This window comes from Amphiura filiformis, chromosome 11 (assembly GCF_039555335.1).
Source record: "Amphiura filiformis chromosome 11, Afil_fr2py, whole genome shotgun sequence".
NCBI lineage: Eukaryota > Metazoa > Echinodermata > Ophiuroidea > Amphilepidida > Amphiuridae > Amphiura > Amphiura filiformis.
Window position 1 is genome coordinate 136803 of NC_092638.1, and position 14772 is coordinate 151574.

The following is a 14772-nucleotide window of genomic DNA, read 5'->3' on the forward strand; positions in this document are numbered from 1 at the left end:
CCCACAAAGCTCAAATTCAGCCTCCCTAAATCCGCCATTTTAGGCAAATTCGCTACATTATGAGCATCATAATGTAAACATATATGGAAAACACATTTTCTATCAAACAATTATTTTACACCATCCCCGACACACCCCAATTAATATTTAGCCCGTGCGGTCTATGCAGACTCCGTCCAAACCAATCTTGGAATTTTGCGAAAAATATTCCATATTCGGAGCTAACAACACGTACGGTGCACAGTTCATTCATAAATTTCCACTCGGCAACAGCAGATCGCCTCAGCAGCCAATCAGAGACAAGTGCCTCCAACGCTGAAAATACGCGATGTATGCTTAATATACGCGCTCGTCAAAGGTTTACTGCAATTGATTATAAACAAGCTATTTAGCTGTTTCAACATGTCACTTTTTAACATTAAATGTTTTATTATGCTGTGAAACTTTCTTTCTTTGTTCCATATTTCTACATGAGTCTTAAACAAATGTACACTGTGTAACTTTTATCGTCAGACAATATTTTGTTCTTTATTTACTTGCCTTAAATCCCTAAAAAAAACCTGACAATGATTTGTCTAATAAACAATGTATAGTTGGCTTTTGCTATGAAAAAGGTGATAAATCCAGGCCCAATTACTGATAATTGCCCCCTTTGGTCAATTACACTTCCACCTAGACAAGCCCACCCCAATGTTAATACACACCTATGACGTCGCGCTATTGTTTTACCGCTCCATTATTTTCCACGAATGGAGCGATGATCACAATAACACGCCATTCGTAAATGCCTTTCTCTTTTCTCTGAAAAGCAAATACTTTTCAGGGAAAAAGTACTGGCATTTACGAATGTAGCGTTAATATCAATTGCACTTTTGAAAAGCAAGTATTTGCGAAAAGTGCGGTATTGTTATCATCACTTCATTCATGCAAAACAATGATACGAAAACAAGAAGAAAATGATTTTCATTAATACAATAAATTGAGGAAGCGGATAGCAACATTTGCACAGTATTGTCATGGGACCTGAGAGCACATCAGACATATCGAATTGCATGCTGAATACGAGGATTGTCCCTATATCTAATAATATAATTTTGATTTTGTGAAATTCGCGATATAATACAAATTATTAAAATTTCATATTTTTTATATTTTTCCAAATGTAACAGTCCTCGAAGTAAACTTTATAAATCTAATGATATGTAATTAAACTATAGGCCTATGTAGCTGGGATGAAAGGCCGACTCAATTGAAAATTTGACCTTTCATACAGGCGGCGGATGACATGATCGAGCCGGCAACTCGTGAAACCGCCCGGCCGTATGGCATTTTCAATATACTCGGTTAGTTTTGTGGGGTTCATTATCGAACCCCAACGGTTTTAGCTTGTATTTATATTATTTATCAACATAGGCCTATTTGTTTGTGATATTTCAAGCGTTTTAAAATTTCAAAATAATCCCATTCAATTACACGGTTGACGATGAAAATTTACTGAATTTAGGGACTGCACGTCATACACCACCTGCTTTCATATAGAACTTAAACATTTGTTTCCAAAAAGACCTACATTTTTTAGTGTTTTGAGGAAAAAATCTATATCTTTAATAATGAAGGTCACAATTTTCATATGATTGACGGCTGTTCAACCCAACTTCCTACTATTTACTGCATATCGTTAGATTTATACAATTTACTTTGAGGACTGTTAAATTTCAAAAATATCAATTTTTAATAATTTGCCTTAAAATGTGTATTGTATCGCGAATTTAATAAAGATCTAAATTATTTGATATCAGAAGGATGTGTCTGATTTGCTCTTAGGTGCCACAAACAAAATACGTAAAAACGTCGCTATCCGAGCCCTTACAATGCAATCTGTGAAAAGCAAGTCAAGATCAAAACGGGCAGGTTAAATTGTTGGCTAAGTACGTTGTACTTATTATGCAAGATGTGTTTTACCCTCACTTAGGCTTTACTTCGTAGGCCTTTACTTTTATTTATTTGGACCTTTCTTTCTACGCTTACTGTTTTTATAACATTTTTTTCCTTCTTTATATTTTTATACGTTTTCAGTGGCTTAGGCCCTACATATAATTTGTCATATTTTGGGCAACATTGCTACATATACATAATACACATTCTGTATCAATGTATTTAGGCCTATGAATCTGTTTATTTTCAAATCGTTCTCTTCGGGCATGTTTAATAATGATAAAAGCCACAGTAGGTCTATTTTCTGTATAATTTTTATTTGTCATTAGTATATCTGATGTTTCATCTGATGGTATTTTGGCATGCTTGAATATTTACTTACATCGATCAGTAGGCCTATCCGATACCGTAAAACGGGTAACTTTGGGCACTTTTCAGAGTTTTTAAACCACTGCTTCCAAACAAAACCATATTTCTAATTATCTCTTTTTTATGACGTTAGGGTTCCTTCTACACCTTGAAGTTGAAAAAGATTTTGAATAATTTTGAAAGGGTGCCCTAGGGGTTGAAAATAGCCTGACCAAAGTTACCCCGCATTTGGGGCAACTTTGGTCAGAGTATTACATTCCATGAAGAAAAGAAAATGAAAAAATTGATCTTCGCTGTATATGGGCAAGGTTTTGTTTTTGTGACATTTATCCCCATGCAAAATTAAGCAAGCACGCATCCTTGCTCACAAATATCGATTTTATTTTGTCTGAAAAAATGTAAAAAATGCTAATTTTTGGTCAAAATGCCAATATTTTCGTAACTTTCAAAGAAATTGGACATGAGCGACTTCTTCCAAATATATTTCTTAACAAATTGAGACCAAATATGACTAAAAACAATATTGCTGTACGGAAATATGACCATTTAAAAAATATATTTGAACGACCAAAGTTACCCCGCTTACCGAAGTTACCCCCATTTTACGGTAATTAAATATTACAATGTTAGGGACGCTCCATTTGATTTCGGAAGGGGACTGGAAGTTGAGGTGGCTTTTATTTCGCGTCGAAGGCGGCGAAGTTTGTTTTGTTTTTTGCCGACAAAGTTTAAGGACAATAATAGGCCTAGGTAAAATGTGTTGTAGTACATTTAAAATGTTCGTACCTTTTCGTACCTGATTTTGGTCCTTCTGCTGCGAATCAACGATATATATCCTCGGAATGATTCCATCACAAAATTATCCAAGATAAACAATAGTGTCCATAATTGCATGGTTGTTCCAAAATCGTAAACTCGATTCACAGAGAAGAGTATCATTGCTCAGGTATAGCGATAGGTGTAGTTTTCTTGAGGTTGACAACTGTAATGACCATTTCATATGAGCCTATACATGCTATATGACCTTTTTTCTAATTTTCCTTATTATGCAAAATAGAGACCTGAACGCAACATGACGCAACTACTTCAACAGTTAATACATTAGAAGTGGGCATAAAGAACTATTGATGGTCTAATCACTTTAATGATTTTACGAATCTACGTTTATTCAATTTGTGTAACAAACATTTTAAATCTTTATAATTCAAGAAGGTGGTTACGGATGATTTGAACTAAACACCTGGATCGTGATATGATGGGTATTTCTATAGAAATTTTACATAAAGCTGAGTCGGACTATTTTTGCACTCGCACCTAAAATTTAGTACGATCATTATATTAGTGTATTGTCCGGCATCAATGAGTAATTGATCAATTTGTAAAGAGCAACCTATTTCAATAACACTCCATTCGTGAAAAATAATGGAGCGGTAAAACAATAGCGCGACGTCATAGGTGTGTATTAAGTCGGTTAATGGCCGCGGATTAGAACGTGAGTGGGTAAGAATGGCTTCGCCGCTCCGCGGCTCAGCCATTCTTACCCACTCACGTTCTAATCCTTGGCCATTATCCTATACATAAACCACAGCAGACAATCCAAAAGATAGGAATTGTTATGTAATAATGTTATTATGATACATGTTGGCACACTTTTTGATAGTTCTATAATGGGAAATCAGCAGGAGCTAATTGAGGGATTAGTGGTTTTGATTTTTATTCCTTTTTCATAGAGCAACCAGAGTATACCCATTATCTACCAATTTATAATATGAACCAAATTGTGAACAGAAACCCACACATAAATACGACCACATGAGGTTTCACCCACTACCATACCACACACCGACATCGCCTGGCTAATAATTACTTGGTACAGCAGAGATACTAAAATAAATACCCGGGATCGATACACGTGAATGTGCTATGCACGATTTGATATTCAGACGATAAATCTTTGGATACCGGGGTAGAAAATGATGAATATCTCCCGTACCCGGCTATTGTCAGTAGCCTTAGTCAGGTCCCTCAGCTCATTATGCGTCTCAAAGATCGGAACAAAATGGCCATGCGTGGCTGTGGATTCAACCTACCATGGCGATTTCTGCCATGAAGATATCGGGGCAATGACACTGTGTACCATCACCCAACAACCTTACTCACCAACCGCCTTTGCCAAAACCCGTGCAACCCGAGAACCGATCCGCTCTAGTTTATTGAAATTTCCAAACGGTTTTATTTATAAAATTGAATACTAGTAAAATTGCCAAAGAACATGTTAAGTTTTATCGTTAAATAATTATATTATACATCGTTATTGTGCGGCATTTCTAAACCAGGAGTAAAAGCTAGTAAAAGACATAATAGTTTTCTGCAGCTGTTGGCCAACTCAATTCTAACATTAGTGTTGTATTTTTCAGTAATTTCATACAAATTTTGATTATGCCGCATTTCGAAACCGCGAGTCACATGTATAATAGCTTTTTGCACCTGTTGCCAATTTCAATTCCAATACGATTTGCCGTAATATTTGTATTATATCGCGAATTTTAAAAAAAATCAAAATTATTTCATATCAGAAGGACATTCCTCGTATTCAGAGTGCAATTTGATGTGTCCCTCACTAAATGCTGTGCAAGCGTTGCTATCCGATCCCTTAACCGCAATTCTTAATATATCTATACAAGCTTGGAAGGAAAAGAAAAACCACGCCTCGAACATGTTCTTTTTTGCCACTAGATTTTCCAGATTTATGTTTTAAAGTTATTTTAAACTGGTAAGAAGTCGGTATGCGTACAGTACATGAGAATTTTTTTTAAATTTATTATTCATTCAATAGTTTTCTAGCCACTTATTATAAATCTGTCATGGCGAGTTTTGGCAACTTTTAACAAAAAATAATATAATAATGTGAAAAACTGTTTAACACAGTTTGTTAAAAAGAACTCATGACTCAAACTAATATCTGTCTACGTGCGTGATATTTGACAATAACACGAAACAGATGTGCCACATTAATTGTGTTTAAATAATGCTAGACATGAAACCAAAATGAGATCATTTTAAACAACTGTTACGTGTAGAAATAAAGAGTAAAATATGACTCACAATAATTGATCAATTAAATACTTCGATAATGTCTTTTTTTATGGATAAATGTACATTTGTTAATTAAAGTAAGATCCGTGTTGTTGAGTTTATATTGCTTACAATGTAATGTCATTTGGACCAGATGTGTATATCGAGTTTTGCTATGCTGTGATTGTGTAAATATGAAACGTGGCAATATAATCTTGTTTATAGTAAATTTGCTGAATTTTGAGCACATCGTTGACAATCATCTTTAATTTATCACTACGTTTGCAGTTTATGGTGAATCAAATTTACCGAAAATAAATAACATTACCTTAAATGTCTAATGTCCTGGGTCATACACCGATATCATAACTGTAAATATGGGCATTCATCCCAAGGGAAGGGTGGGATATGGAGGGACACAATCCCCCCATGTATACACCGATATCATAACTGCAAATATGGGCATTCATCCCAAGGGAAGGGTGGGATGTGGAGGACACAATCCCCCATGTATACACCGATATCATAACTGCAAATATGGGCATTCATCCCAAGGGAAGAGTGGGATGTGGAGGGACACAATCCCCCCATGTATACACCGATATCATAACTGCAAATATGGACATTTATCCCAAGAGAAGGGTGGGATGTGGAGGGACACAATCCCCCATGTATACACCGATATCATAACTGTAAATATGGGCATTCATCCCAAGGGAAGGGTGGGATGTGGAGGACACAATCCCCATGTATACACCGATATCATAACTGCAAATATGGGCATTCATCCCAAGGAAAGGGTGGGATGTGTAGGGACACAATCCCCCCATGTATACACCGATATCATAACTGCAAATATGGGCATTCATCCCAAGGGAAGGGTGGGATATGGAGGGACACAATCCCCCCATGTATACACCGATATCATAACTGCAAATATGGGCATTCATCCCAAGGGAAGGGTGGGATGTGGAGGGACACAATCCCCCCATGTATACACCGATATCATAACTGCAAATATGGGCATTCATCCCAAGGAAGGGTGGGATGTGGAGGGACACAATCCCCCCATGTATACACCGATATCATAACTGTAAATATGGGCATTCATCCCAAGGGAAGGGTGGGATGTGGAGGGACACAATCCCCCCATGTATACACCGATATCATAACGGCAAATATGGGCATTCATCCCAAGGGAAGGGTGGGATGTGGAGGGACACAATCCCCATGTATACACCGATATCATAACTGTAAATATGGGCATTCATCCCAAGGGAAGGGTGGGATGTGGAGGACACAATCCCCATGTATACACCGATATCATAACTGTAAATATGGGCATTCATCCCAAGGAAGGGTGGGATGTGGAGGATACAATCCCCTCATGTATTAATATACACCGATATCATAACGGCAAATATGGGCATTCATCCCAAGGGAAGGGTGGGATGTGGAGGACACAATCCCCATGTATACACCGATATCATAACTGTAAATATGGGCATTCATCCCAAGGGAAGGGTGGGATGTGGAGGGATACAATCCCCTCATGTATTAGTATACACCGATATCATAACTGCAAATATGGGCATTCATCCCAAGGGAAGGGTGGGATGTGGAGGGATACAATCCCCTCATGTATTAGTATACACCGATATCATAACGGCAAATATGGGCATTCATCCCAAGGGAAGGGTGGGATGTGGAGGGACACAATCCCCATGTATACACCGATATCATAACTGTAAATATGGGCATTCATCCCAAGGGAAGGGTGGGATGTGGAGGGACACAATCCCCCATGTATACACCGATATCATAACTGCAAATATGGACATTTATCCCAAGAGAAGGGTGGGATGTGGAGGGACACAATCCCTCCATGTATACACCGATATCATAACTGCAAATATGGGCATTCATCCCAAGGGAAGGGTGGGATGTGGAGGGACACAATCCTCCATGTATACACCGATATCATAACTGTAAATATGGGCATTCATCCCAAGGGAAGGGTGGGATGTGGAGGGACACAATCCCCCCATGTATACACCGATATCATAACTGCAAATATGGACATTTATCCCAAGAGAAGGGTGGGATGTGGAGGGACACAATCCCTCCATGTATACACCGATATCATAACTGCAAATATGGGCATTCATCCCAAGGGAAGGGTGGGATGTGGAGGGACACAAACCCCCCATGTATACACCGATATCATAACTGTAAATATGGGCATTCATCCCAAGGGAAGGGTGGGATGTGGAGGGACACAATCCCCCCCATGTATACACCGATATCCTAACTGCAAATATGGGCATTCATCCCAAAGGAAGGGTGGGATGTGGAGGGACACAAACCCCCCATGTATACACCGATATCATAACTGCAAATATGGGCATTCATCCCAAGGGAAGGGTGGGATGTGGAGGGACACAATCCCCCCATGTTTGAGCACATTGCAAATTTCATGTCAGGTCGTAATAGGTTGATACAGATGCCGTATCTGACAAAGTGCGATTTTGTTTTGGGTTTTTTGCGACACTGTATTGGTTCCCTTGAGAAAATAGACCGCGAATAGCTTCAAATATTTCCTGCCTTGTTTAAGCTAATCATCAAAAGAATAGTTTGCACTATATTGGATATTTTGTTTAATTTGCTACCTAGGAAAGACAACAAAATAGGTGACAATCAATAGAACTGCATCTTAGGTATTGCTATCTATTACTTATTTAAATTGTTATTACCAGTCAAACATTTGAAGACAATTGTAACGGAGAGAGCCTCTGTTTTTTACTCATGTGTAGCCACAATGTTGACCTTCGACCTTTATCGCAAATAACTCCAGTCATAGGTAAGTAAAATTATATATTTTCTGAATCCATGACAAAAGGATTTATAGTTTAGAATTAACTTTGGACCCCTGTGTGAACCCTGGCTATTTTAAAGTGCTTAAGGCCCGGGGCTTAAGGATGCCCATTGGGCACCTGTTAAATCCTTATCATATACACCTAAGGCATCAACATAAAAGCAAAAGAATGTGTGTCATACCTAGCTTACACTAAAACAAAAACTACCTGACTTGCAACAAACATTCGTTAGAAGATTACAGTGAATTGAAACATATTGAATAACGAATACTCGTTGCATCGAACATTCGACGTCTAATACAAAACAAACAAGTAATTAATTAATCAATCAGTAGATCGATCGATTGGCAAATATTTGGATCTTATTTGTTGGTTATGACAAAAATTCACAAGCTATTTCACAAACCAAAGTACTGTTTAAATGTACAAAACTGAAACATGCAAAATAGATTTAATGTAAATTATGGTAAACCGGTGCATGTGGATTGATAGAGGCAATTAGAGAATAAACGATAGGAATTTTTATTTTGCCTATCCTCTACCGTGTGATAGACGACAGGCAGGTCCAATATTTTGAGTAGTGAGAAAAATATTGGACCTGCCTGTCGTCTATCATAGGTAGAGGATAGGCAAAATAAAAATTCCTATCGTTTATTCTCATTCTTAGTCAGCTAAATATTATTTTAATAACTGTAAAATATTTTTTAAAGGAAAAATTAAGTTACCGTCACAAAAACTCCCCCTTTTCTTAAATGAACGAAACTTGTTTACAACTTCACATCTTTTGTTGCGCGTGCTGCTAGCGCGTGCGAGTATTCCGCACTGCGTCTACGCATACAACGCGATACATACGCGCACCTCTATAAGCGTGTTACGCGTTATCAACACTCATGATGACGTGGGGTCGTCTACCGCCTGATAGACGACACCCAAAATCATGCGATTGTCCAATCAGATTATGTGTCTACTAATAGACCACTCCCACTGACTAAGAATGCTGTTTTATTAACTAAACTGTCAGCAGTCATAATATGACAATTAGAGCTGCTATATGGCTCACGAGCCACGAAAGTAAGGCGGTGGCTTATGACTTTGATGACATCTACCATGTCCACATGACATTCTACCTCACCCATTAGGCCAAAAAAGGTCTGTTTGCCCTTTCAGCTCAAAATTTGTTTGGGTCGGTAGGTTGATTTATTTTAAAGATCTACAAATCCTATTAGAACACAATGAATTTGTGAAAATTGTTCCAACTTTTGTTCTGATGCTTTATAGCAAAGCTTGGTGGAAGTTATGTTGCAGAATAAAGCATATTAAAAAACGACTCAGTCGGTGGCATTTAACGTTTTACAATACATCCCGGTAGGGAATTCCCCAGTATACATCGAGCTGCCATTTCCCCCCGTGTACGGCGGTGGATCAGCGTTTATTTTACAGCACTCATTGATGTCTGTAAGTGAATAAATAAGCTCTACATCTTTTAAGATCTACATTTCACCAATATTTAGTGCTGAGAACTGCATCAAAATAGGCATATTCGATATACCGAATATCCCGGTATATATCGGTTTGAAATCAATACCGAATACCAAAAAAATGTTTTAAAAAAATGTATGTCTTTAATGTTTTTTCCTAACCTTACACAAACTCGACCCCCCCCCAGCCTTACTACCTGTATAACTATACAAACCCACCCAAGCCCAACTAACCTTTAACCTATAAACCCAAAACCCTTGCCCTTACCCCAAAAAAGGGAATTAGGGGAGAAATTGATTAGGGGAGGAATTGATTTCACCTGAAAATCGGACCTATATTTAATCTTTAATGTTTTTACATGCATGAATGTGTTTTTAAAAACCCAAAACCCGTGTCCTTACCCCCAAAAAGGGAATTAGGGGAGAAATTGATTAGGGGAGGAATTAATTTCACCTGAAAATCGGACCTATATTTAATCTTTAATGTTTTTACATGCATGAATGTGTTATTATGAACGTTTTTATTACCTTATTGTGCCTCATTTCATCAAAATTGCTATTTTTATTGCTAATTAAATAACAGAGAACCCTTTCAAAGAATTTTTGGAAATTTCCACAAACAAAAAATTCTATTCTAAAAAGTTTATTCCTTCTGGGGGAAGAATTTTTTTATTACATGCAACAGTTCTTTTCTTGCAGGTTAGAAATGTGATAAATAGGTCATCATAATTATACAAAATTCATGCATGGGCCTATTTATCAAATTTCTAACCTGCAATGAAAAAGCTGTTACATGCAAGAAAAAAATTCAAACCCCGCAGAAAAAAGCTATTGTACTTTTTTTTTCAGAATTCCAGATTTTGTTTTTAAATTTCAAAAATTATGTGAAACTTTCAAGTTTAAAAAGGTTTCTCTTTCATATAATTAGCCATGAAAATAGCCATTTTGATTTTACAACAGAGTGTGCAATATGTGTTTGTCTTTTAACATGTCTTGAGTGACAAAGAGAATAGTATTTACTAAGTTTACAGCAGAATGTGAAATATTCATTTATCTTTAAATCAGTTTTAAGTGGAAAAGGAGAAACATTGTACCTGTATCGTGGTAAAATAGTAAAAACAATTTTGTATTTTTGTGTAATCGATGCTTTCTTTTGATTTCACGAAGGAATTCTTGATAAACGTGACGATATCATTAATTTACATTTAAGCTGAATTTATACTCGATCGCTTTTGCAGAAAAGCGATTCTCACGCATGCTCAGTGTTTACTTACATTTCCAGAGCGTCGAGCCAATCAATCGATTCAAATCGCTGAGGCAAAAACGACCTTCGCTTTTGCAAGTTGAAGAAATCTCAACTTCCCAGCGATATCGTTGACACGTGAATGCGTCAACCAATCATATACAACCAACTGGATCTATTATTTTGCTAATTAATTTACCTTTCTCGATTATTAACTTTTGGTGATGAATTAATTCAAAGCAATAATTATTGACAGCAACTGATGTTTTTAAAATGTATTTTGTGGTATTTAGAATATTTTAATTGTCGTCTGCAATCGCTATCGCCGTGATAGTATAAATGCAAAAGCGACGAGCGATGCATCGCAAAATTCGGCGATTGCCCATCGCTTTCCAAAAGCGTTTCATCGCAATCGCTCAGCGATCGAGTATAAATTCAGCTGTACAGCCCTCTTCCCTAGTAAAAGTGGCACAATTGTGATTTTACCCCCTTTGTTGTTAACTAAACATATCTCGAGATTATAACAAGCAAATTGATTTAAGCATCATGTCACAACAATATTTTCTAATTGCCAAAGAGGGCGCTTTTTCCTTGCACAGGCTGTATGTGGTAAATATTTGTTTCAACCGATGGTGCAATCATGATACTATTGGGGGGGGCATACTTTTAAATATGTCTCATTGGGCTTAAACTTGGTACAAATAACCCTTGATATGAAGATAATTGAAAATCAATCTGAGGTCATCCGAGGTCAAAGGTGGGATCAAATATTAAAGTATGCCCGATTGGGCTTAAACTTGGTGCAAAACATGGTCAAATGAGGTCATATGTTAAAATTTGCCCGATTTGATTAAACTATACGATCCAAAACTTTATAAGTTCCCCCGTAATACTTTTTAGAATAAGTCAAAAAATATTTTACAAAATGTAAAAATGTAAAAAGATATGTATAGCCCTATTTGTTTTACAAATGTGGACTAATTTATAGCGTCACACGTCATTGCGTTCAGTCACAATGGTTAATTGTGTAAGAAAAGAGGCCTACTGTATTGTTTGAGAGCTGACTCCTATGGACTCAGATGCAACTTTTAACACTGTTTAAAACGGTCTCTTTTTTTACATAATGAACCATTGTGAATGAACGCAATGACGTGTGACGCTATAATTTAGTCCATATGTGTAAAACAAATACGGCTTTTGACACATTTGCAATTTGTCAAATTCGATTTATTTTAAAAAGTATTTAGGGGGAACTTATAAGTTGTGGACCCTATTATGAGTGGAACATTAGTGGCTGAGTCACTTTTTAAGTCACTCAGCCCCTATTTTCAAGAATTACAATTTGCTTAATGTTTATGATACTTATGATCTCGAATTAAGCATTTTTATGTACAAGTATAATACCAATCAGTTACCAAAGGCCTTCATAAGTTATTTTGTTGAGCAGAGGAGTCACCACAGGTATCACACAAGAAACGCTGAAGATTACAAGATCTGTGTAACAAAAACAGAGTTTGCTAACAATACAATAAGAACTGCCGGGCCAAGAAAATGGCATTCGATTGACAAATGCGCCAAAACGGCTACATCAGTAAAACTCTTTAGGTCCCAAATTAAAACAAACCTTATGGAAATGTACACTTAATACCTCTTAGTTTGGATTTACTTCTTATTTTTATTTTTCTCCCTTCGCTTAAAATTAACTGATCTCTTAGCATTTATACTATATTCACAAACTGTCAGCTTTCTTGTGCGATATACGTGAGCATATGTTATGAAATCTTAATTTATCTATTCTTACACTTATATTCTGCATGTTCTTTATTCATCATTTTTTTTCCTGCTTAGTTATACATGAATGGTATGAAAGAGGGTGGTGGGGGATGCTTGTATGTATGTAATTGTTTTTTATTAGATAAATTATGAAACTTAGGCTATTAGGTTATGGTGGTGTTTGTTCAGGCCTTTTTGGCCTTCTGAGCATCTCCTCATTAAAATGTGTATGTTTTGCTGTTATTGTATTGTTGTATTTTGAATGAAATAAAGATTGATTGATTGATTGATTGATTGATTGATTGATTAAAAAAGACAATATGAGGTCATCCGAAATCAAAGATCAAGGTCATCTAAAGGTCAAATGTTACGATTTGCCCAATTGGGCCTAAACGTGAAAACACTTAATTGAGAGTAATAAATTATGGTTGAGGTCAGATTTCATGCAGATGTCATCAAAATCAGAAGCTATCGCCTGATATTCGTGGGTATTGAGCCACAGTAGCTCTAGCTATGATTTTCACTAAGGCGTATTTGCTGACCAATTATGCATGGTCAAATGCAGGGTAGATTTAGGGAATTGAAGACCGTTAACATGGTTAAGCTCATTTGATTAATTTACATAAACATGGACAATGACACACACTTAAAAGGTTTTGTATTCTCTTCAGGGACTTCTACTCTATATTAATTTTGGTAACAAAATGGTGAACATAAATTAATTGATCACTGAGATTACATTATTACATTACATTACCAACACTTATAAAGCGCCTTTACCGCTGGATTCAAAGCGCAATAAAAATAAAAACAAAGCAGCAAAAACGAAAGAGAAACTAAGCATAGGAAATCTGAAACAGATGAGTTTTGAGGGCAGATTTGAAGGTTTCAACTGTTGGAGAATTACGAATGTGATTTGGAAGATTATTCCAAGCTCTGGGCCAGACACTGAGAAGACCCTGTCTCCAGCACATTTATATGTCCTAGGAACCTCAAGGTTCAAGTTATGACAAGAACGGGTGGTTACTGACCCAAGACAAGGTTTTTTTCACCAGCAGACAGTCTTTCATGTACTGGGGACAGCGTCCATTCAGTGACTTATACACACACTGACACACATGAGAAGTTTGTAACTTGACCAAGACTTAATTGAGATTTGTACAATATCCCAATACCACCCCGATGATTGTTGGAGTTTCCTGGCACATTGATGAAACTGTAACCAGGGGGAGATATTCCTCCTATCACCACTGGATCGTCTTTTCTCAACCAAGTCTCTGTTAAAGGGCAGGTCTATTGCAAAAACAACATTATATCATTGGCAAGCTAATAATTATAAGGACAATGAAAATGACTCCTTTTTTGAGAAAATAAGACGTTTAAAATTGATATTCCGCAAAAACCAACTTAAGCGATGAGTTCCTTCGGACGAGACAGATTTTGCCTAGAAAAAAAGGTGACGTCATGAAATGAGATGTGCCCGCTTTGAGAAAAGGGACTATAAACGCTCTCAATGGACAGAACTTATACTGTTGTTGTTCACAGAAAAAAACCTCAAAATTAAGTATTACAAATTTAATGGTTTTAAACATGTGGATAAAATCAGCCGCGTCTTTTTTTTTTATATATTAGTAAATTGTGATATTACAATTCATATGTATATCAATATCATGAGAAATATTAGGCCTAAAAAATAAATAAATAATTTCAGCTTAGAATTTCATCGTGATAAATCTGAAACTAGCATATAAACCGTATTAAGTCCACAAACTCATGTATCTGATTTCCCTGTGCAAGTTTCTTTTTTAACAAATCTATTGCACAGATATTTTGGTGCTTGATTGTTTACAATTTTATGCATTGTAACTGCTTCGTTTATGTATAACTTTTCTTCAAGATTTTTCCAGTTTAAAACATTTAAAGCTTCTGTACTTGACTCATATCTACTTACACCTGTAATAATTTTTGCTGCTCTGTTTTGTAAGACTTGAAGTTTAGTACTAAGGGTTTTGTTACATCTTCC